The sequence below is a fragment of the Lagenorhynchus albirostris genome, chromosome 3 (assembly GCF_949774975.1).
Source record: "Lagenorhynchus albirostris chromosome 3, mLagAlb1.1, whole genome shotgun sequence".
Classification (NCBI taxonomy): Eukaryota; Metazoa; Chordata; class Mammalia; order Artiodactyla; family Delphinidae; genus Lagenorhynchus; species Lagenorhynchus albirostris.
Genome location: NC_083097.1, coordinates 30,585,706 through 30,609,440, shown reverse-complemented (window position 1 = coordinate 30,609,440; position 23,735 = coordinate 30,585,706). Strand labels below are relative to the sequence as shown.

General features: G+C 37.0%; 1 protein-coding gene across 2 annotated transcripts in view; it reads right to left on the bottom strand.

The window, feature by feature from the left end:
* The window catches only part of WDR70 (WD repeat domain 70), a 311,717-nt gene that overhangs the window by 263,392 nt on the left and 24,590 nt on the right, over positions 1 to 23,735 (bottom strand). The gene's annotated exons all lie outside the window — the stretch shown is intronic.

The following is a 23,735-nucleotide window of genomic DNA, read 5'->3' as shown; positions in this document are numbered from 1 at the left end:
ATTTAAGCTCTGAGCCATGTAGAGTAATTTGATAAAAATTGAGATTTCAAAAAGATCACTGAGGCATCAAAAGACACAATTAACACGGTGAAAAGGCAACCTACACAACGGGAGAAAATATCTGCAAATCATATATCTGATATGGTGTTAATATCCAGAATATATTTAAAACTCCTATGACTCAACAACTACAGTGGAAAAAACCCAATTCAAAATTTGGCAAAGAACTTCAATAGTTATTTCTGCAAAGAAGTTATACAGATGACCAACAAGCATATGAAAAGAGACTCAACATCACTAATCCTTAGGGAAATGCAAATCAAAACCACAATGAGAGGGCTTCCCTGGTGGCTCAGTGGTTAAGAATCCACCTGCCAGTGCAGGGGACACGGGTTCGAGCCCTGGTCCGGGAAGATCCCACATGCGCGGAGCAACCAAGCCCATGTGCCACAACTACTGAGCCTGCACTCTAGAGCCCACGAGCCACTACTACTGAGCCCGATGCCACAACTACTGAGCCCATGCGCCACAACTACTGAATCCCGTGCGTGCACCTGTGCTCCACAACGAGAAGCCACTGCAATGAGAAGCCCAACCACCGCAACAAAGAATACCCCCGCTCGCCACAACTAGAGAAAGCCCGCACGCAGCAACGAAGACCCAACACAGCCAAAAATAAATAAATAAATTTATTTAAAAAAAAACCAAACAACCCACAATGAGATACCACTTCATACCCAATGCAAAAGCTAATACTTAAGGGAAAAAAAGAAAAACAAAATAACTCTTAGCAAAGATGAACAGAAACTGGAACACATACACTGCTGGAGGGAAATGGTGCAGCTGCTATGTAAAACAGTATGGTAGTTCTTAAAAAAACTTAAACAAGAATTACCTTATGATTCAGCAATTCCATTGGTGTATATACCCCAAAGAAATGAAAAGCAGTGTGTCAAAGAGGTGTTTGTACACTCATGTTAAAAGCAGCTTTATTCACAATAGTCAAAAGGTAGGAGCAACTCAAGTGTCCATCCATGGATGAAGGAACAGTGGTATAAATATACAGTGGAATATTATTCAGTCTTAAAGAGGAAGGAAATTCTGACACACGCTACAACATGGATGAACCCGGAGAACATTATGCTAAGTGAAATAAGCCACTCACAAAAAAAGAAATACTGTATAATTGCACTCATCTGAGGTATAAAGAGTAGTCAAATTCATAGAGACAGAACGCACAGTGGTTGCCAGAGTTTGGGGGAAGAGGTGGAAATGGAAAGTTGTCATTTAATGGGTATAGAGTTTCCGTTTTGCAAAAATGAAAAAGTTCTGGAGACTGGCTGCACAGCAATGTAACACTACAGAGCCGTACATTTTAAAATGATTAAGACTGGGACTTCCCTGGTGGCTCAGTGGTTAAGAATCTGCCTGCCAATGCAGGGGACACAGGTTCAGTCCCTGGTCCGGGAAGATCCCACATGTCGTGGAGCAACTAAGCCTGTGCACCACAACTACTGAGCCTGCACTCTAGAGCCTGCGAGCCACAACTTCTGAGCCCACACACCACATCTACTGAAGCCTGCACACCTAGACCCCGTGCTCTGCAACAAGAGAAGCCACCGCAATGAGATGCCTGCTTGCCGCAACTAGAGAAAGCCTGAGTGCAGCAACAAAGACCCAACACAGCCAAAAATAAGCTAATTAATTAATTAATTTTTAAAAATAAAATAAGATAAATTTTAAAAGATGATTAAGACTGTAAATTTTACATTATGTGTATTTTGCCAAAACTAAAAAAAAATTTTAATAGACACAACACACATAAGCAAACAAAAAAAGATTAAAAGATGCATACTCTTATGCCTGAATACTTCTCAATACTCTAATAAATGTTAGGTAAGCGTCAAAAAAAATCATTTATCCAATGTTTAAAATCTTCCTCCAAAAATGTAAAGTTACATGTCTAAAATATTGCAGGAAGGAAAGACAACTTTCTAGCTAAATCTCACAGCTGGTTCCAATCCTTCAATTAGCAGTATTCCCAAACCACTTCTAAATTACCTTCAAACCATTTATGCCCTATTGCAAGCTGAAATCTTAGAGAACATTTCTTAGTAACATGACTTAAGAGCACACTGTTAGATAATTTTTATACTTGTGTGAGGGCCGAGAAACTCGAAAAGGATAGTTCATTCTTATATTTTATCAGAAATCACTTTTTTAAAAAAACATGACATTAGCAATAAACACAAAGATGACAATTTTCTATGTTTATTTATCATAAAACAATGGCAGGTAATTAGCCAACAGGATTTATATCAAATGACATTTATTTTCAAAGCTACCATGAAAATACACCCTGTCATTTCCTAACACCCTAAAATTTTATGAATATGTCAGCTTTTATTCTTATTTGCTCTCTAAGTTCAAAGACTTGAAATCTAGACATGACTCTGACGTTAACTGCCACTTGTAATCTTCACTCAGCCATTTAACTGTATAGAATCTCAGCTTTTCCACTTGTAAAAGTGAAAGAGTTGGACCAGGTAATTCATGACATTCTATGATGACACGGTCTACCTTAAACTCACATCTGGAACTAAGAACACTACCCTATGTCCTTCCCTGACTTCCATCTTCTTTACTTTACTCCACACTGCTCACTACCATGATATTATTCTTCCTACTGCATTTCTCACTGAGAAGTTTCAATGTTTCTCCACCACCTTTAGTCCCAATTGTAACTTCTCAGAGCATCACACATATTGTTTTAGAAATTTTCATTTGTAGAATGTTATTCCAGGTTAAGTTTAGAAAAATTAATGTTTTTAAGAAGTTTCTGGTCAAAGGGTACAAACTTTCAGTTACAAGATAAATAAGTTCTGAGGATCAAAGGTACAGCATGGTGACTACAGTTAATAACACTGTGCTGTACATTTGAAGTTTGCTCAAAGAATAGATCTTAAGTGTTCTTGCCATACCAAAAAAAAGAAAAAGATGACTGTGTGAGGCGATGGATGTGTTAATTAAGTTGATTGTGGTAATCATTACACAATGTATACATATATCAAACCATCACATTATACATGTTAAGTATCAATACATACAATTTTTATTTGTCAGTCATACCTCAATAAAGCTAGAAAATAAATATCATTAAAAAAACAACAAAAAAGTTTCATACATAATCAAAAAGCAGATCATTTCTCAAAAGATATTAATCTCTAAAGAGCCTATCAATATTCCTATCATTTGCAGTGGTATTTATTTTTCATTGATTACTTATCAATGTAGGCATTAAGATCCCACCCTTACCCACATAATTAACCACTCCAGGCAGGAACAGAAGAACAGAGGTTGAGCTTGCCAGAATTAAAAAGGAACAACCTGGCTTTCTAAGACCCCTATAATGAAACTCTCCCCTCCCACTTCTTTACCCCTACCCAAAAGAGAAGGCTTTTCTTTACAACTATAAAGGAAGAGGGAAATTTTCACCAGCTCAGACTGGAGTCCCTGGGTTTCACCATTTGTCCTATTCCTAAAAAAGGCCCACTTCCACCATGTCAGTGGCAACAATGTACACACCATTCTCACATCTTCACAACTTGAACTAATTATCCCCTCAAAACTTCAAGTCCTTAGCCTCTTATCTACAAAGAATAAGAATTTGTTACAATGATTCTTTTGGGAAACAAAACACTTTTATAAGTGGAGTAAAGATTAATACAAACCTCAGTCTGATAGTGCCACTGTTCTCATAGAAGCCTCTCTAATGCCTTGCTACTCAAAGTACAGTCCAGGGGATTCCCTGGTGGCGCAGTGGTTGAGCATCCGCCTGCTGATGTAGGGGACATGGGTTCATGCCCCGGTCCAGGAAGATCCCACGTGCCGCGGAGCGGCTGGGCCCGTGAGCCATGGCCGCTGAGCCTGCGCGTCCAGAGCCTGTGCTCTGCAACGGGAGAGGCCACGGCAGTGAGAGGCCCGCGTACCGCAAAATAAATAGATAAATAAATAAAAATTAAAAAGTACAGTCCACAGAGCAGCACCAGGGGCATCACCCAGAAACTTGTTAAAATTCAGAATGTTGGACCTCTCCAAGACCTACTAAACCAGAATCTGCTTTTTAATAAGGTCCCCAGGAGACTTATGTGCACATTAAAGCATGAGAAGCAGGGAGTTCCCTGGTGACCTAGTGGTGAGGATTCCAGGCCTTCAATGCCGTGACCTAGTCAGGGAACTGAGATCCTGCAAGCTGCGTGGCATGGCCAAAATAATAATAATAATAAAGCATGAGAAGCAAAAGTTTTCTGAGATTACCACTTTACTGCAACACAAGTTCACCAGTCCTATTACAGCTTGATAGTATATTGTCTGAGCTACATTTTATACCTTAAGATAATTTCTATAACCTAAAAAAAGATATTCAACTGGAAAATCTCTTTTTTCCATTTGTTAATTTTTTATTACCCCGGAACAGGAAGACTAACATGTAACATGTTTCTTTTATTTTATTGAAGTATAGTTGATTTACAATATTGTGTTAGTTTCAGGCATACAGCATAGTGATTCAGTATTTCTGCAGATTATACTCCATTATAGGTTATTATAGGATAACAGGTATAATTCTCTGTGCTATACAGTATATACTTGTTGCTTATCTATTTTATATATAGTAGTTTGTATTTGTTAATCCCATACCCCTTATTTGTCCCTCCCCCTTTCCCTCTGCTCTTTGGTACCACAAGTTTGTCTTCTGTATCTATGAGTCTGTTTCTCTTTTGCATATACATTCATTTGTATTATTTTTTAGATTCTATATATAAATGATATCATATAGTATTTGTCTTTCTCTTTCATTGGAAAATCTTGGAAGTCAAATTTAACTTTCAATTAAGCAAAAATCTTACTCTATAATTCAATTTTCCAAACTGCCAGGCAACATGGGATTTTTTTTCCAATTCATACAACCATTCATTCAACAGGTACTTAATAAAACTCATATTGTTTTAAACAGTCAAGGCAACAGCAGGACAGGAATCTGGATTGTTACTTACTAGTGGTAAGAATGAAAAAATCCCTTCTTCATAGAGCCTCTATTTCCTTAACCATCTACTGTATATAAATAATAATAATAATAGTAACAGCTAGCATATACATGCATACTATGGGCCAAGCACTGCTCAAGGCACCACATATATACTAAGTAATTTAATCCTCACAACAACTCTCTAATAGGTCCTATTATCACCCCATTTTAAAGATGAGGACACCGAGGCAAAGAGAGGTTAAGTAATTTGTCCACGGTCACATAACTGGTAAGTGACTGAGAGGGAATTTGAACTTAGAAGTCTGGCCCCAGAGTCTGTGCACGTAATCATTACAACATAATGCCTCCTCTATAGTAACACTTACCCTGTTAGCTTCGCAGAGCTGCCATGATGACCAAATGAGTTAATGTGCCACAACACTTTATAACTACAACCCCATTATAAGTAAGACATTACGAGACTATGGCTATAAAGGTTTTATCCTGAAAGTACACGTTTGAGACCAGGTATAAAATGCCTTGAGATAGAAAAGTTTCACCAACTTTCAGAATCTTAGATATGCAGTGCAGAATTAGTTCAACATGGGTTATACACTGTAGTATTTTGAGTTATGGTTAAGATTTCATAACTGTTTTTTATAAAAATCGAGTTATACTTGGGCAATCTTTTGATATTCAGTTAAAGATGTACAGACTGTACTAATTTTGACTACAAAAAATGTCAAGGTATCAGTCAAATTAGTGAGAATTAATTTATTTGGAAAAATAAAAGAAGCTTGAGACATAATAAATTTTTATCAAATTCACCTCGTACTGAGAAAAAATATATTTTAATCCTTCTCCCCTACTATAGCTCTCTTGAAAACTAACACTGCAGAATAGATACCATATATTATTTAATGTAACTCTGCGTACATGCAAAAGCATGTATATGCTTCACACTGTAAAAGGTATAGTGAAAATTAAAGGCATCCCCAAAGCCAATCTGTATAGATTCTCTTGTATTTATTCTACAGTCCTAGCTCTAGCAATTCTACACCCTATTCATCCCACCAAATATGGAACAAATTATTAACACTCCATCATATTTTCCATAATGTCTAAAGCCACCACTAATACAACAAAATATTTTAAATTGCTCTTGGGCATTTCTTGCTAGAGAACAAAAGCAGATTATTTACTTGTCATCTCCTCACTAGTCTGTAAAATCCTTGAGGACAGATACTAAGTCTTATTTAATTTGCATCTTCAGTACTTAGCACAGTGTCTGACATACAGTTCATGCTCAAATATATTCATTCTTAACTAAAGATATAAATCACCTAGTAATGACAGTTTGTTTTTAAAAGAAAATTAACATGAAATCCATGAGAAAAAAAAAATACACAAGCAGAGTTTATCCATCGTCTCTAAAATATGGGGACGTATTTATTAACTATTTATATTTTATGTCTACTCTTAAACATTTTTCCGTATCCTCAAGATAAAACATTCAAGGCCACAGACAGACTTACTGTAAGCCGTACCTAATAAAGCCTAAGTGCCAGGTACTATATGCTAAACACCAGGAAACCCCAAATAAGGAAGACACAGGCACTGTCTTCATAGAGCTCAGGAACTACAGAAGGTGCACACTTGTAAACAAATAACTATCACAACAATGATCATTTTATCATAGCTGTGACAAGTACAATAATAGGAGAGTGTCCTATGTCAAATCATACACATAACTTAACTCAAAATATACCAAAGACCTAAATGTGACTAAAATTATAAAACTCGCAGGAAAAAAAAAAAAAACATAGGAGTAAATGTTCACAACCTTGGGTTAGGCTACTTAGATATGACACCAAAAGCACAAGCAACAATAGAAAAACCAGACAAACTGGACTCCACCAAAATTTTAAATTGTTATACTTCAAAGTACACCATCAAAGAAGGTGACAGGACAACCCACAGAATGAAAGAAAATATTTGCAAATCAAGTACCTATAAGGTCGGATCTTAACAAACGGCACCGCGAAACAGAGGAAAGCTTCAAGTGAGCTTTATTAGGGAGCGCTCCTGGGCGAGGTTCACTGGTCCGAGAGAAAGGGGCCAGAGAAGTCGCACCCGGGCGAGGGTTCGGCAAGATTTTATAGGGGAAGAAGGGAAAGCGGTGTGGTGAATCTGGGAGGGCGCAGGGTATTCCTTATTTGGTGGTCTTTTCGGGTATCCTGGGGGACCGTTAGTCCCGCCCCTCGAAAGGCGGGAAGGCGGGGCCGGGTGCAAAGTCCCCAGGTCAGTTCCTGGAACTGGGTGGTCCGGAATGTCTCCAGGTCAGTTTCTGGAACTGGGTGGTCCGGAGAGTTTCAGTCTGATGCAACCTGTGAATCTGATTGTGTTCCCCTGCCTCGGGCCAGTTGGCCTTACAGTATCCAAGAAGGAATTTGTGTCCAGAATACATAAAGAACCCTTATAACTCAATAATAAATAAATAACCCAACTGAAACAGGCAGAAGAGCTGAAGAGACATTTCTCCAAATAAGACATACAAAAGGCCCATAAGCACATGAAACAACGTTCAACATCATTATTCTTTAGGGAAATACAAATCAAAACCACAGTGAGATACCACATCACATCCACCAAGATGGCTATAATCAAAAAGACAAACAATAAAATGTGCTGGTGAGGATGTGGAGAAATTGAACCCTCACAGACTACTGACGGGATTGTAAAATGGTGCAACTACTTTGGAAAACAGTTTGGCAGTTCCTCAAAATGTTAAACATAGAGTTATCATATGACCTAGCAATTCCACTCCTAGATATACACCCCAAAAAACCCAAAAACATACATCTGTACAAATAATTCTAGACAAATATTCATAGTAACATTATTCATAATAGCCAAAAAATATATACACTCAATGTCCATCAACTAATGAATGCATTTTTTTAATGTAGTATGTCCATATAATAGAATATTATTTGGCAATAAAAAGTAATGAAGTGGGCTTCCCTGGTGTCGCAATGGTTGAGAGTCCGCCTGCCGATGCGGGGGACACGGGTTCGTGCCCCGGTCCGGGAGGATCCCACATGCCGCGGAGCGGCTAGGCCCATGAGCCGTGGCCACTGAGCCTGCGTGTCCGGAGCCTGTGCTCCGCAATGGGAGAGGCCACAACAGTGAGAGGCCCACGTACCGCAAAAAAAAAAAAAAGTAATGAAGTACTGATACATGCCACAACATGGATGAACCTTGAAAACATTATGCTAAGTGCAAGACATCAGTCACGAAAGACTACTTACTGTATTATTCCATTGATGTGAAATGTCCAAAATAGGCAAATCCATACAGACAGAAAGTAGATTAGTGGTTGCCAAGAGTTGGAGGAAGGCTAGCAGAGGGAGAATAGGGAATGAAAGTAAAAGCCTACAAGGTTGCTTTCTGGAAGGATAAAAATGTTTTAAAATGAGTTAGCGGTGATGGTTGCACAACTAACTCTATGGTTATACTAAAAGCCACTGAAGTGCATATCTGAAAATTATGAATTTGAGGGTATTAGTTATATCTCAGTAAAGCTGTTATAAAAATTTTTAAATAACAGAGGAATATAACTGATACACAAGTAGCATAAGGAAGGAGGTATTCAACTCTCCCTTTGTCACTGAACGCTTTTAAAAGGAGAAAATGCACTCCTTTCACAATGAGAAAAATTGGATCCTGCAAAATGAAAAGGTTCTTCATTGATGGAGACAGGTCCGTCACAACGTTACCCACAGGGGCACTATTTACTTAGACTACCAAGAGAATGGAGTTGTACTAAGTATTGACCAGGGTCCACACAGAAGGAAAAGCATGCGGGAATGCATGAAAGAGTAGTCATATTCAAAGACTGCTAATAGCTTGTATGGTTGGGGCATGAGACAAGTGTAGGAGAGACAACTGATGACCTTGAGAAGGAGAATAGGTCACAACCAGTGGTAAAGGAAGGCATACTGGTTAAACACATGTATTCTGGAGTAGATTTTCCTAGATTTGAAACCTGGCTCCACCGTTTACCGTGGCTTTGGGGAAGTTAGTGCCCCTGAGTATCACTTTCCTCATCTTCAAAAGAGGATAATAGAAGTAGGAGGATTAAATGAGTTATTTCACTTTAAGTGCTTAGAACTTTGCTGTACAAAGGAAGTATCCACTTACTGTCAGCATTATTGCTGGGCTCTAGATTTGAGCATACACTTATTTCTTTATCATAAATCAAACAAAAGGGGACTGCAGATACCGAACTGTGGCTTAACACTGAATTCCTGGTTTGTTAGAGCATCACTTTTTTTTTTTTTTTTGGCCACAATGTGTGGCATTCGGAACTACCTGGACCAGGGATCGAACCCGTGCTCCTTGCAGTGGAAGTGCAGAGTCTTAACCACTGGACCACCAGGGAAGTCCCGAGCATGACTTTTTATGAGAGTAAAAATCAAGACTATGCCATTAACTCCTTCATTTAATTAAAAAAAAAAATTTAAACCTCATTTGTAGTGTTCAAGGTTCTGCAGCATGCAGAGGTGAACAGAGAAATGGCAAAATTACTACCCAACAGCTGCCTGGTAGGCTATCTGAATCAACTTGGTGGTCTTAGTCTTATTTCAAATTCACAATTAGCTGTACTTCCAGCACTCAGCACAAATAGTATGAACAAAATGTCCCTCCAAATAAGAATCAAGGTCCATAGAAGAATTTTTTTTTTAAAGTAAGCTCTGTTGGTGCTGCTTAAATATTTACTTATATGCTATTTTATCAATTTGGCACTTAAAAATATAAAATGTACTCAAATACAAACTTTATAATCTTGGTAACAGGAAAGTACAATTCTACTAAAAGACATATCAATACAGGTAAATATTAATGATTTTGTAAAGATTCTTTAAAAGCACTTTTTTGAATTAAAGCACTAAGAAATCCTTTTCAAAACTGGCATATGCAAATCCTCCACTTTTACCCATGTAAATAGAAGGGATGAAAGATCAACGGAGATGTTTCACTTTCAAATACTGTGTTTATACCTACTAACCTGAAAAACTGATGTCTGTTTTTACAGCTTCTTTAACATCTAGAGGAGTGCAAAAAATAATTACATGACCTTTGCTCTTAAGAATACTTACTAGTTGGGAGACAGAAGAAAACAAAATGAGATCAATAAATAAAGTAACTCAAAGTAAAACTTTCAAGTAATAAACTGAGAGTAAAAAATGGCGGGGGGGTGGAATTTAATTACACTGCATTCAATTTCTTTTTTAAATTTTAAGGTAAATAGATAAAGACGATGTGGCACATATATAAAATGGAATATTACTCAGCCATAAAAAGAAACAAAATTCAGTTATTTGTAGTGAGGTGGATGGACCTACAGTCTGTCATACAGAGTGAAGTCAGAAAGAGGAAAACAAACACCGTATGCTAACACATGTATATGGACTAAAAAAAAAAAAAATGGTTCTGATGAACCTAGGGGCAGGACAGGAATAAAGATACAGATGTAGAGAATGGACTTGAGGGCATGGGGAAGGGGAAGGGGAAGCTGGGATGAAGTGAGAGAGTGTCATGGACATATATACACTACCAAATGTAAAACAGATAGCTAGTGGGAAGCAGCCGCATAGCACAGGGAGATCAGCTCGGTGCTTTGCAACCACCTAGAGGGGTGCGATAAGGAGGGTGGGAGGGAGATGCAAGAGAGAGGGGATATGGGGATATATGTATGCATATAGCTTATTCACTTTGTCATACAGCAGAAACTAACACAACACTGTAAAGCAGTTATACTCCAAAAGATGTTAAAAAAAAATTTTAAGGTAAAATGAAACATACATGAAACACAGCCAAAAGGTGAAGCATATGTAGGAAGACATAAGAAACCAGAAAAAAAGAGAAATGAAAGCAAAAGATAAAAAAGAGGAGGATTACACATAGATAAATAACAAGTGAAGGACTTTGGCAGGCCCAATTACAATAGTATTAACAGAACTATGAAGTATAAATAATGCAACCCACTGAACGTAAGATCAAAAATACAAAGTGTGAAAAAAAACTACGGTGTTGTAAGCAGAGAGAGTCAGGGGGAATAAAAGAAGAAGAGGATTTCATTACTTCATATAAAGTACTGATGATAGTAAAAATCCTTGGGTAAAGGGGAAAAGAAGTTCTGAGAAAGAAGATGTCCAAGGGATTGTTTGCAGAAATGAACAAGGGTTCTGTGAATCCAGAAGATAAGTATATGGCTGTAATAAATAATAAAGGATACAAGGGAGAACATAATAACTTTTTTTCATGATTACAAGATAAGTAGTCAACTGAAAAGGAGACCTAAATTTTCATTAAAAAGGGGCATTAAAAGGTTTGACTAGGGCTTCCCTGGTGGCGCAGTGGTTAAGAGTCCGCCTGCCGATGCAGGGGACACGGGTTCGTGCCCCGGTCTGGGAAGATCCCACATGCTGCAGAGCGGCTGGGCCCATGAGCCACGGCCACTGAGCCTGCGTGTCCGGAGCCTGTGCTCCACAATGGGAGAAGCCACAACAGTGAGAGGCCTGTGTACCACAAAAAAAAAAAAAAAAAGGTTTGACTAAAATATCTTAAAATGAAATTTAAATTTTTAAATAGTTTATTTAATCTTTAACAAAAATTAAGTTGTAACTACATCAAATCTCAGAATACACTAAATCTTACAATCCACAAAGAATGAGTCAGGTATTACTTTATAAGAAGTAGGGAGTAATTTTTCCAACTAAAATTTAGACAACATAAAATGACATCACACTGAGTAGCCCCTGCTCACCGCAACTAGAGAGAGTCTGTGCACAGCAACGAAGACCCAATGCAGCCAATAATTAATTAATTTTTTAAAATGGCATCACAGACTATACAGGATCAACTTTGGCAGGATCATTAAGGGGGCTGTTTTTGCAAAAAAAAATTCAAAACCTTCGTGAATTTTCTCCAAGGCTCTTAATCCCATAATATTCAAATCGTTTTTCATCCTTGTCAATTTTCTCTTTTTCAATTAAGAACTGGTCTGGGACTTCCCTAGTGGCTCAGTGGTTAAGAATCTACCTGCCAATGCAGGCGACACAGGTTCAAGCCCTGGTCCAGGAAGATCCCACATGCTGCGGAGCAACTAGGCACGTGCACCACAACTACTGAGCCTGAACTCTAGAGCCTGTGAGCCCACAACTACTGAGCTCGCGTGCCACAACTACCAAAGCCCGCATGCCTAGAGCCCGTGCTCCGCAACAAGAGAAGCCACCACAAGGAGAAGCCCATGCGCCGCAATGAAGAATAAACCCCGCTCACCACAAATAGAGAAAGCCAGTGCACAGCAACGATGACCCAATGCACCAAAAATGAATAAATTAATTAAATAAATTTAAAAAAAAAGAAGTGATCTAACTTAACTAGATCCTCATTTGACAACGGCTTTGAGTAAGGGACCTCCTTAACATCACTTCCATAGACTTAAATTTTACATCTGTGAGATTTGCAATTCACTATATATCTATTATATTGATAGAAGTTTACCAGAATTTAATGCTGAATACTTAGATTTTAAAACAACTTGTAATTTGAGGAGACTACAATCAGTCAGATAAAAAGTACCCTCCTGCCTTCTTCATTGCACTTAACTGTCCTTTGTATTGTCTGCATATTGTCTGCATCTTCCCCACTATACACTAATTACTGAAAATAAAGAAAATGGTCCATACTAGCAGTCATTCACATTGCAGGTGCACAAAATAAAAACCCTTGATTAGAGGCAGAAAGGACCCATACTACGGACCATTCTCAGAAGGCACCTGAGAGGATACAAAAGCCCACCTAGAAATGGGAGCTTAAAAATAGTTTTGACAAGGGAACTGTGGTAGGACTAGCCTGGAAGTGTAAGAGTGGAATATTCCTCCTGAAATTCTAAACGTTAACTGTGACTATATCAGAAGTTGGCTTTGAGTCCATGAAATGTCTAGGGGAAAGAAAGTAACTATAACCAGAGCCAAAGATGGCCATTCATTCAACAAATATTCCTTGAGTATCTACTATGTGCCACATATAGGTCAAGCCACTGGGGATACAACAGTAAAAGAGACACTGTTACTGACCTCAGGAAACTTAAATTACTGTGAGGAGAAAGACAATAAACCAATAAACAAAAATGTCAGATAATGGAGCACCATAAAGCAGTGGGATGGAGGTGGAGTACTTATATAAGGTAGTCAGAGAGGTAACACTTGAACAAAAATCCTAATGAAATGAGGGAGTCATGAGAAGCTCTGAGTGTTATTTCGAGTAGAAGAAAGACAAAATAGAAAGGTTCTATGAGGGTACAAGCATAGCTGTTCAAAGAAAAGTGGAAAAGTCAACATGGGTAGAGAAAAGTGAGCAAGACAGGAGTGGAAGGAGATCAACTCAGAGAGATCTGCAGAAGCCAAGTCATGCAGCGCCTTACAGATCAAGGCAAGGAACGAGGATTTCTTAACAATGTGATAGGAAGAAATCGCAGAGTTTACTGACAGGAAAGTAACAAAGAAAGCAGGGACGTGACAAGATCTGATACGTGTTTTTTAAAGTTTGGATTACTCTGGTGATCAGAGATATAAACCTTCTTTGACCTTACAGACTTAAATTATAAAGAAGCTATCCTTAAAATTCCTGCCATTAAGCCTTATTCTACACAGGAATCTGTTAGTGATTTTAAAAGCTTAAAGATAAAAAAACAGGGCTTCCCTGGTGGCGCAGTGGTTGAGAGTCCGCCTGCCGATGCAGGGGACACGGGTTCATGCCCCGGTCCGGGAAGATCCCACATGCCGCAGAGCGGCTGGGCCCGTGAGCCATGGCCGCTGAGCCTGTGCATCCGGAGCCTGTGCTCCGCAATGGGAGAGGCCACAACAGTGAGAGGCCCACGTACCGCAAAAAAAAAAAAAAAAAGATAAAAAAACAAACTTTATACTACTGTCATAATATTCTCAAATCACAAAAGAATAAAGAATTTTTCTACATTATTCTTCAAAAAAAAAGGTAATTACTCCAACATTAATCTCAACCTAAACCTCACCTGTTCCAACTTTTAGAAGACATTGTTTATAAGATTCTTTTTTTCCTCCCACTGTAGAAAGGAGACAGTTGAAAAAAATGGATTCACGCCAAAAGCTAAAATGCTTCTACTGCCCCCTGGTGCCCATCTTAAAGAATGAAGACCTTCCCACATTAGTTTGGAAATAGTAATGAACACATTCACTGGATTTTGGAATAGAGCTTCTAGCATCCTCTGCTGACAGAACCTTGCAGGTGTAATTAAATTGCTCTGTTTTAAAGAACACTAATTTTCCTCTGAAGTTAAAATCATTAAGTTTCCTCACATTGTTTTTTAAAAACTTTTTTCTCCAGTCAGCTGCAATTAAATTAAAATTGGTCATTAATCAAATATTGGTAATGATGAAAACAACGTTAAAATCCAGCAGTTTTGAGTACTCAGTATGTGTCAATCCATATGTTAAGTGTTTACAGGCATCATGTCATTCCTCATATAGATCAACTTCTGAGAATAAAAGAGTTTTTGTCCACTTTTAATTCTTCAACCTTTGCCTATGCATGAGGGAAAGAGACTGACTGATACAGGTGGTTGGCAATGACCAAGGCCAAGGGATGAGAAGCCTCAGCCCAGAAGTCAGGGAAGCACAGTGGTGACCCAAATTGGACTCTCCACCACAGAACGTGCCAACCAGGGAGTCAGAGAAAGCTCATGGAAAACAGGTGCTCACAACTAAAAAGTCACTGCTACATCTAGCCTTTAGTTACAGTGATAAAAAAGCAACTTTCAATTTTCTGTAGGAACGGGAAATGGGACAGCAAGGATAATGAAAATCCTCAATAATCCCAGAGTTTCCATTTGATTATGTTACAACCTTCTTTACCTTTAAAATAAAAATCAGAATTATGCACATATAATAGATATGGTTTAAAAAGCATTTTTCACCTCTTTCCTGACTCTATCCCTTTAATTTTTGTTCACTTATTCAGTTCAAAGCAAAATAATAATATACGTTCAAATACTCACTAAATACTTCTAATTACTTAACAGTTGGTATAGTTTGGCAAAGTTCAATTATGGTTTGCATACCATTTTCATTTGCATTCTATTTGAAAGAACAATTTTATTACCACTGTAGATAAGTAAAATGGAACAAAGGAAAAATGAGTGAAAAGCAAGCTTGTCATCAAAAAAAAAATTATGACAAACAACATTAACACTTCTAATCCAGTGACTTCAGCAGCAACACTAAAGCAACTACTAACCAGCAACTGAAGTAAAATGCATATTAAAAAAATTAACCACAATCAGGAGCTATAGTTCTTAATGTAAAACAATCAGTATGTTCTCTGGTAATTTTCCTTCCAATTCTAGTGCTATCAAGAGCTCATTTTTTAAAAGTCTGTGACTAGAAGAGGGCACAAAGAACTATTTGGGTGACAGGAATGTCCTGTATCTTGTTTGGGATGGTGGCTACACCTGGTGTATACAAAACTGTCAAAATTGTTCAAACTGAAACCTTAAGATCTGTGCACATTACTATATATAATTATACCTCAATCAAAACAATCACATTTTAAACTTTGTGGGATTGTTTTAAGAAGAGAAAACTACAACTTTTTTTTGCCTCATTTAAAAGGTAGGTTCATAAGCAATTATAGTCTATACGATTAAATTAACTAATCTCATTCAACTGTGGGGCAGTTCTTACAATTATTAAACTATTATGTAACTAAATTTTAAGCTTAGGACAAGGCATATATAATGGCTGTTACAAAGCAAGGTGTCTTTTTGCATTTTCACGCTCACATTTTTTCTGTTCAGTCCTCTACCCCAACTTCCATTTTCCCTGTAAAAACTAGGGATTTATATGTCAAAAACAGAAAACACTCTCAAATGTCATAAAATGAGGTTTTCAATTATAAAAACCAAACACATTCAATTCCAACTGACAAATATTTACTCTATGTACTACATTAAAGGCACTACACCAGAGGTTGCAAGTTTTTAAAAACTACTGTACTATTTATATACAAATCCCTGTACCTAAGGTCATCACAAAGGATTGCCAAGGAGAGGCACAGTAGTTAACACAAGAATACAAGTAATGATTTCACAAGAAAAATAGCTTAAGTTTGTTACACAAGGGAGAAAACAGGCCTGGGAAGTAGCACGTGCAGCTAGCATCCGGAGAGGCTGTTTGAAGGAAGTCACGTTTGAGATGGTCTCCAAAGGCTAGACAGAATTTTAACAAGCAGAAACTGGAGGAATGGGAAGGAAGCATTACCGTTTTGATCAGTGTCCACTCAAAACTAACAGACTCTTCTGTCAGAGAGAATTAGTGGGCAAATAGGAATCGGTGAGGTCTAATACATTTACAAATCAGGCCTTCTCTATATTATCCTATTTTAATGAGAGATTAGACATGTCCTTAAAAAAAATCTTGAATTACTGATAGAGCCAGTGCTAAATGAACAATGAATTATATGTCAGTTGTGGGAAATAATAAAAGAAAGTGGGAAGGAGGTAAAACTCTTTAAAAAAAAATGACAATCATAAATTCAATTGAGGGAAAACTGCTTATTTTGTTTACAGTTATAACTTGCTTCACTAAAGAAGCACATTCTCCTAAAGTAAAAGCATTTAAAATGTACTTTCTTTGTTAAGATCTCTTACTGGGAATGTTTTTGTAAAGTTAAAAACAAAAATCCATTCCTATGCCTCCATTTCTTTATGAACGTTTCAAAGATCCTCTATATAAACGAACTTGACATGTATAGTTGAACTTGACTAAAATCTTAGCCAAGACTAGTTTTATGGAATCTCTCCTTAACAAAATGAACCATAAAGATTGCACCTCATTCCAGAAGAAATAAAAACAGCAGAATAACTAAATAGCAGGATGAAACAGACAGGAGTTCAAATGAAATCCATACATGCTAATATAGTAACCAAATCCTAGTAGTTTAAAGATTGCATTAGTAAACATAAACTATGTCTTTTGAGACTTTGGAGAAAGGCAGCTAATATGTTCACAATGTGCAAAATGAAATCAAATAAATAGAGTATACATATGTATGTCATATCGATACAATATTAAAGGACTATTCACAATGCCTAAAAAGATTTAAAAAGTAAATAAATAATTTGCAATTACTATAAGTGAAAGTACCAAGCACTGAGTATAAATTCATGCACACTACATAGTTGCTAGTTGCTGCCCCCATCATCCATCCTTTGTAATGGAAGCATTGAATTTTAGCTAGAATCCTGGATCCCTAAAGTAAATATTGTATTTGTCATGTGACAGAAAGATATAAAGTTCAAAATGAGTAGCCTTCTTTATCCCTTCTGCCTTCCTGCTGACAAAACTGCAAAAATAATGGCTACAGCTAAAGCGTCCATGTTGAAGCCCACACATTGATGATGGAAGAACAAAAAGACAGATCTTAGATCTGCGATATCCTGGAGCTTAGATCTGTGATATCCTGGACCTGCAAACTAGCCCTGGTCTATTTAATTCTTTATTTCATTTATGTAAGACAGAAAAAAAAAAAACTTCTAGCTGTTTAAGTCACTGTTATTTTCCATTTTCTGTCACCGGCAGCCAAATCAATATGTACTAACTGATATATAGGTTCACCACCTAACAAAGGCTCAAAGCTCAATGCCACTGGCTTCCAAGTATGGGAGACAGCACAGTAATGTTAAAAGCACAGACAGCCTGGGTTTGAACAGAAACTCTACCACTGAATAGTGAGATAAGTGAGTAAATGAATAAATTGGGCCAATTATTTAACCTCTGTGGGAAAAAATTTAATATTTACTGATTATTTAGTGGTTCTTACTTCTTTTTTGTATTGAAAAGCTTTATAGTGTTTATATTATATTTACATTCAGATGCATCTCTCACTAAGCTTACTTCTAACTTTTGTTGTTGTTCCTGTTGTAATACAGGTATCTCTTTTTCAATTTTAACCCTTTAAACTAGACACTATTAACCTGTTTTTTTTTATAGTTTGTTGTTGTTGTTTTTTAAAGTCTTTATTGAATTTGTTAGAATATTGCTTCTGTTTTACGTTTTGGTTTTTTGGCTGCAAGGCATGTGGGATCTTAGCTCCCCAACCAGGGATCAAACCCGCGCCCACTGCATTGGAAGGTGAAGTCTTAACCACTGGACCACCAGGGAAGTCCCTTATTAATCTGTTTGGATCAGTTCCTTTTTGTTGTTTGGTAGAGTCATATCAAATACAACAATATTCTCACTTATTTTAATACTCTTGATTATTTCAGTTTGTTTAATTAGCAAAAATGTCTAGAATAATATAATAATGGGACAGCTACCATCTTTTATTTCTGATTTTAAAGGGAATACCTCTAGTGCTCCTTAATTATGTTTAACACTGACTGGTGGTATGAAGCATGAATGACTCATTTAATACAATATTAAAGTTCCCTTTTAGTTTCATTTTTAAATGTTTTTATTAGGAATCATGTTAATTTTTTTAATTCTTTTTGTTATATATTAAAATAGATGATCGTAATGATAAATATCAGGCACCGTTCTAAGGGTTCTATATATATTCATTCATTTATTCAATCATCCACACAACTCGAGTTAGGTGTTTTATTAGCCCTATTTTACAGAGGAGGAAAGACAGACACAGAGAGGTTACGTAATGCCCATAGTCACACAGCTTGAAAGTGAAAGAGCTCCATCAGTCTTCAAAGTCCATTTCCTTAATCACTACTCTATATTGCCTCCCTATATCTGTCTTTTGTCTCTTTTTATTGCCTGGATTACAATCATAGTGGTCCAGTCAACAGCAGAAGCTGATAGATGACTTACATGGCTACGGATATTGAAGTGATATCAGATTAGACTAAGGTGGTAGTAATGGAGACAGAAATGGAGAGATCTGGTATAAACTTTGAAGACAGAGCTAGTAAGACTAGTTAATGAATTAGAGATTGGATATAGGGTAAGAAGGAAAGGAACCAATAATGGTGACGAGGTTTTGTGGCTTACCCATAGCAAATACAGAATTTTGTTTCCTGTGTGTTTTACATTAACTTTATTTATGTACCTTGGTTTTCCTTTTTTCATTCATTCTTCCTAACTTATGATTTCTTATAGCATTTCACTTCATTAAATCCTTTTTGGAACAAGGTAAAACACAAAAAAAATTAAGTGTACTCACCAGTACTTAAGACATTTTATATTCAATACTGTTCTGTTTAGGTTTTTTCCTATGTCTCTCCTAGATTTTTGAATTAAGATCATAACTGCCTTATAACAGAGGACTGCTGTTTGTACTCCCATCATTTGTTTCTAATGACAGGCACAGTTTATGATCAGTGTGGAAACTGGAAAAGAATAGAAACGTATAGGGCAGAAATAAGCATTATCCTTACTCCCATAATACAGAAGCAAGCAATGGGAGGGCTTTTTTCCATACAGACGCAATATTTAAAGTTTTGAAACCATACTGTCTATACAGTTTTATGTCCTTTCCTATTGCTATTGAAAACTCCTATTAAACATGTCTAATGACTACATAATGCTTTTATATGACTACACAACAATTTACTGGTCCTTCTCCCATTATTAGATATTTATTTACATTATTTCTAATTATTCTAATATTTTAAATATGTCAGTTATTTTCAAACTTTTTTAGACATGGAAACTGTCAAGAGAAAGCTCTGAGCAAGACTAACATGAAACAGAGCTGACCTTGTTGAGTGTAGGGGAGGGACCCAACCCTACCACAACTGCCCCCCAACAGCATTCCACGGAACACATTCTGAAACCCACTACTATATGCAGTACTGGGATAAACATCTATGTACATAAAGTTTTCTCCAAACTTTCTTAGTCTAGAATCCTAGAAGTGATATTACTAAGTTTAAAGGAAATGAACATTCTTAAGGCTCCTGATATTTAGTAATATAGTCTCAATAACTGACAGAGCTATTGGTTCAATTCCTAGAATACCTACCTCTTCATAGCCCTTCACAAAATTTGACTATTATAATTTAATAGGGTATAATTCAAGATAGGCATAAAAAGACATAAAAATGAGAGAGATTCAAAAGGCCAAGAACTTACCATCTCTCCCATGTCATCTTCAGAAGCAATTAAACACTAATGCTTTTCAGAGACATCAACCTTCACATATCATAAAAGAAACATTTTTCAAAAAATAAAAATCAAAATAAGTATTATTTCTAAGCTATCTGGGAGAAAGAATATTATTATATGTTTTATATGAAAACTTCAAAGTGGCTTCATTAGCACAGAGAAACAGGGTAGCAATTCCATGTCCTTGTTTTTAGGAAACATTATTCTGTAAGCAATAGCCCATGTCCTTACGCATCATGAGGCATGATACAGATAATAACCTATGAAGGTACCCTAAGTTAGTTAACCTATGACCCCAACTGTGACTATTTAAGTGAGCAGTCACAAGTGTTTTGGGAAGAGTTGCATCAGAATAACCTATGAAGCCTTTGGTTACAACACAAGATTGCAGGAGTTGAGGCAGGTTCACCCTAGTCCTACTTAATTGATCTCTGGATTACAGAACCTACAAATACATGTTTTTTAATTGTACCAAAGATGATTCTCACGTTCAGATGAAGAATCACTAGGTTATTAAAAATATTTTCCCATTAATTTCAATAATACTTGCTGAAATATCTGGCCACTCAAGTATGTAAATTTGGCTGCTTTCCTACCAAGTAGAATGTCTCTCTAAAACGTCACAGTGCTTTGCAAGTTTCTGAGCAGCAAAAAAAATCAGATTCTATTCAGGAATCCCCATGAGTCAAACTCACTTGCTGTGGTAGTTTATTTTCCCTCATCTAGGGAATGAGTACCATTACTTGCAATATGACTTGTGTTATCAATAGTTTAATCTTGCAGCAGTGAGGAAAAGGGACTGAAGATCCTAGAGGCAAAGAGATAAGCTAAGTGACCACAGCAAAAGTTCAAGTGGGAAAGCAAATGCCTGAGTTTGATCTTAAATGCTGAATTTAGAATATTGTGGGGGCTTAAATATGGACATGTTTCATGAGTGGTTAGAAAGCTGAAACTGAAGTTCAAATGAAATGAGGTAATACCTCCAGTTGCTCTGAGTGAATAGGAGTCATGAGTACAGCAAGATGTAAGAAACTCCACCCAGGCCAAATATGAAATGTTAAGGTACACAAGGACATACCCTCAGGGAATGCTTATTGTTGGAGAAATGTAAGGAAATATGAAGTAGTAAAAGAGGCTCTAGTGGAAATGTAAGCACCACCAGAGCAGGGATTTGTCTGCATTATGTTCTGCTGTATCCCTAACACCTGCAAAGTACCTGACTCATAAGATGTGCTCAATAAATATCTGTTGAAAAAAGTCAAAGAGATAGGCAGCAAGCCAACAGTATACAGAAATGGCAAGGGAAGAGTTTCAAGGAAGAAGAATTCAACATTGTCCAATAATGCAGAGGTAGGTACAAAATGAGAACTGAGAAAGGGTCTTTGGATATTTGGATTTTGTCACTGGGGATCTCTATGAAATGGTAAGAGCAGAAGCTGACAACAAAGATTCAGGGAGAAACTGTGTCGTGACGAAAGAGAGGTGGCAAATATAAATACTGCTTTCGAGACATTAGCTGATAAAGAAAAAGAGGAAATTGGACAGTAGGTTGGAGGGGAAACTGACTTAAAGGAAGATTTCAGTATGTTTGCAAGCTTAGAGCCAAGAGCAAGTAGAAAGAAAAAGGCTAAAACAAAAGGAAACAAAAAATACAAAAGGTTGATGGTGATGAATCCAAGTATGAGAGAAAAAAGGAAAGGAAATCAAGGGCACCTACAGAATGGTTAAGCCTTAATAAGTAGACGGGACAATTCTGACATATCCCAAATTGTAAAAATATAACTAGCATTCTGATATATAAAACAATCTCTTGTAATTTTGCTTAGCATTACCTCAAACTGATTTCCTGAAGGAACTAAATTAAGTTTCTGAATCAACAAGCAAAGAATTACTAGGCCCTAAGTCCAACCAACCACAAAAACAAAATTCTTTCAAAGGCCAGAAACATTTGAAACTCAGCGTTGAAACACAGGCCCAACACTGCAATGAAAATAAAATGAATCATGCTACTTTGTCTATTTTCCACAATAACATTCATATTCAAGACAGTAATCAACAGATTTCCTTTGCCTATGATCCCTGATTCTACTACTGTTTGATCTAGAAGGCTGCCAATATCCCACTTATCAAATAAAGTAGAAAAGTTTGTTCTCACTCAGAACTTAAAAAACAGACTGATGTTGCCACTCATCTACTATCAAACCACAAAGTCTGAAAATCGAAGGCCTCCATTCAAGGCCAATATAATTTACCTGAATCTAGGAAGGCTACTGCAAAGCCACATTCACAAAATTTCCAAGCTATCTGCTTCATCCATCACCTCTGCCCTAGTCCTGAAAATGCTGGTTGTGATATATGTTGGAAAGAAAAACAGAAGGAGAAATGGAAAGGAAATAAGGAATCTCCCACTCTTGTTTTCTCTCCAATCTAAATTTTCAGAGTTAATCCATTAACAATGGTGATGCGTATTGCATTATCAATTAGTGCATACTTTAAAACTGAAGCTGTTACTGGCACAAATCACCAACAGACTTGCTATGACCTGCATGTTATTTAATTAGCATTTTCTGTTTACTATGTTTACAAGAGGAAAGGCACACCATAAAAAGCCTTAATGCTTTACTTCCAAAAAGAACCAGCACATAATCTTAGAAAAAAACAGAAAGCTGTCGTTCAGTCTCCTGATACACTTTAATTACAGCTATGATAAGATTTCAAATGGACTTCCGAGCCCCACACCCACGCATGTTTTTCCTTCTCTGCATAGCTGCACTTTGGGTTTACTCACCTATCAGCTCCAAGTCAAAGGTCCAACCTTCATTAACCCTCTATTCTAGAGAAGTTGATTTTCCCATCTTCCCAAATCTAATCTTGTACACTGTGCCTTTGTTCCGGCCATTCACTCTTCCTAGATAGGAGGTGGCCTCCACTCACCTCACCCATCAAAATGTTACCCTCTACAAGGCTCATTCAAATTCCACCTCCTCCACAAAGTACAGGTATCCCCTCTTATCCCTGGTTTTTGCTTTCTGCAGTTTCAGTTACCCTTGGTATGAAAATATTAAATCAAAAGTTCCAGAAACAAATAATTCATATGTTTTAAATTGTGTGCCTTTCTGAGTAACATAACAGAATCTCAAGCTATCCTGCTCCTTCCTGCCCAACAAGTAAAGCATCCCTTTGTATAGTGTATCCTGCCCAGTAGTCACTTAGTAGTCATCTGTCAAGATATCACAGTGTTTGTGTTCAAGTAATTCTTATTTTACTTAATAACAGCCCCAAAGTGCAAGAGTGATGCTGGCAATTTGAAAATGCCAAAAAGAAGCTATAAAGTGCTTCCTTTAAGTGAAAAGTTGAAAAGTTCTCAACTTGATAAGGAAAGGAAAAAAATGGTATGCAGAGGTTGCTAGGATCTACAGTAAGAACAAATCTCCTATCTGTGAAATCATGAAGAAGCAAAAAGAAATTCATGCTAGTTTTGCTTTCGC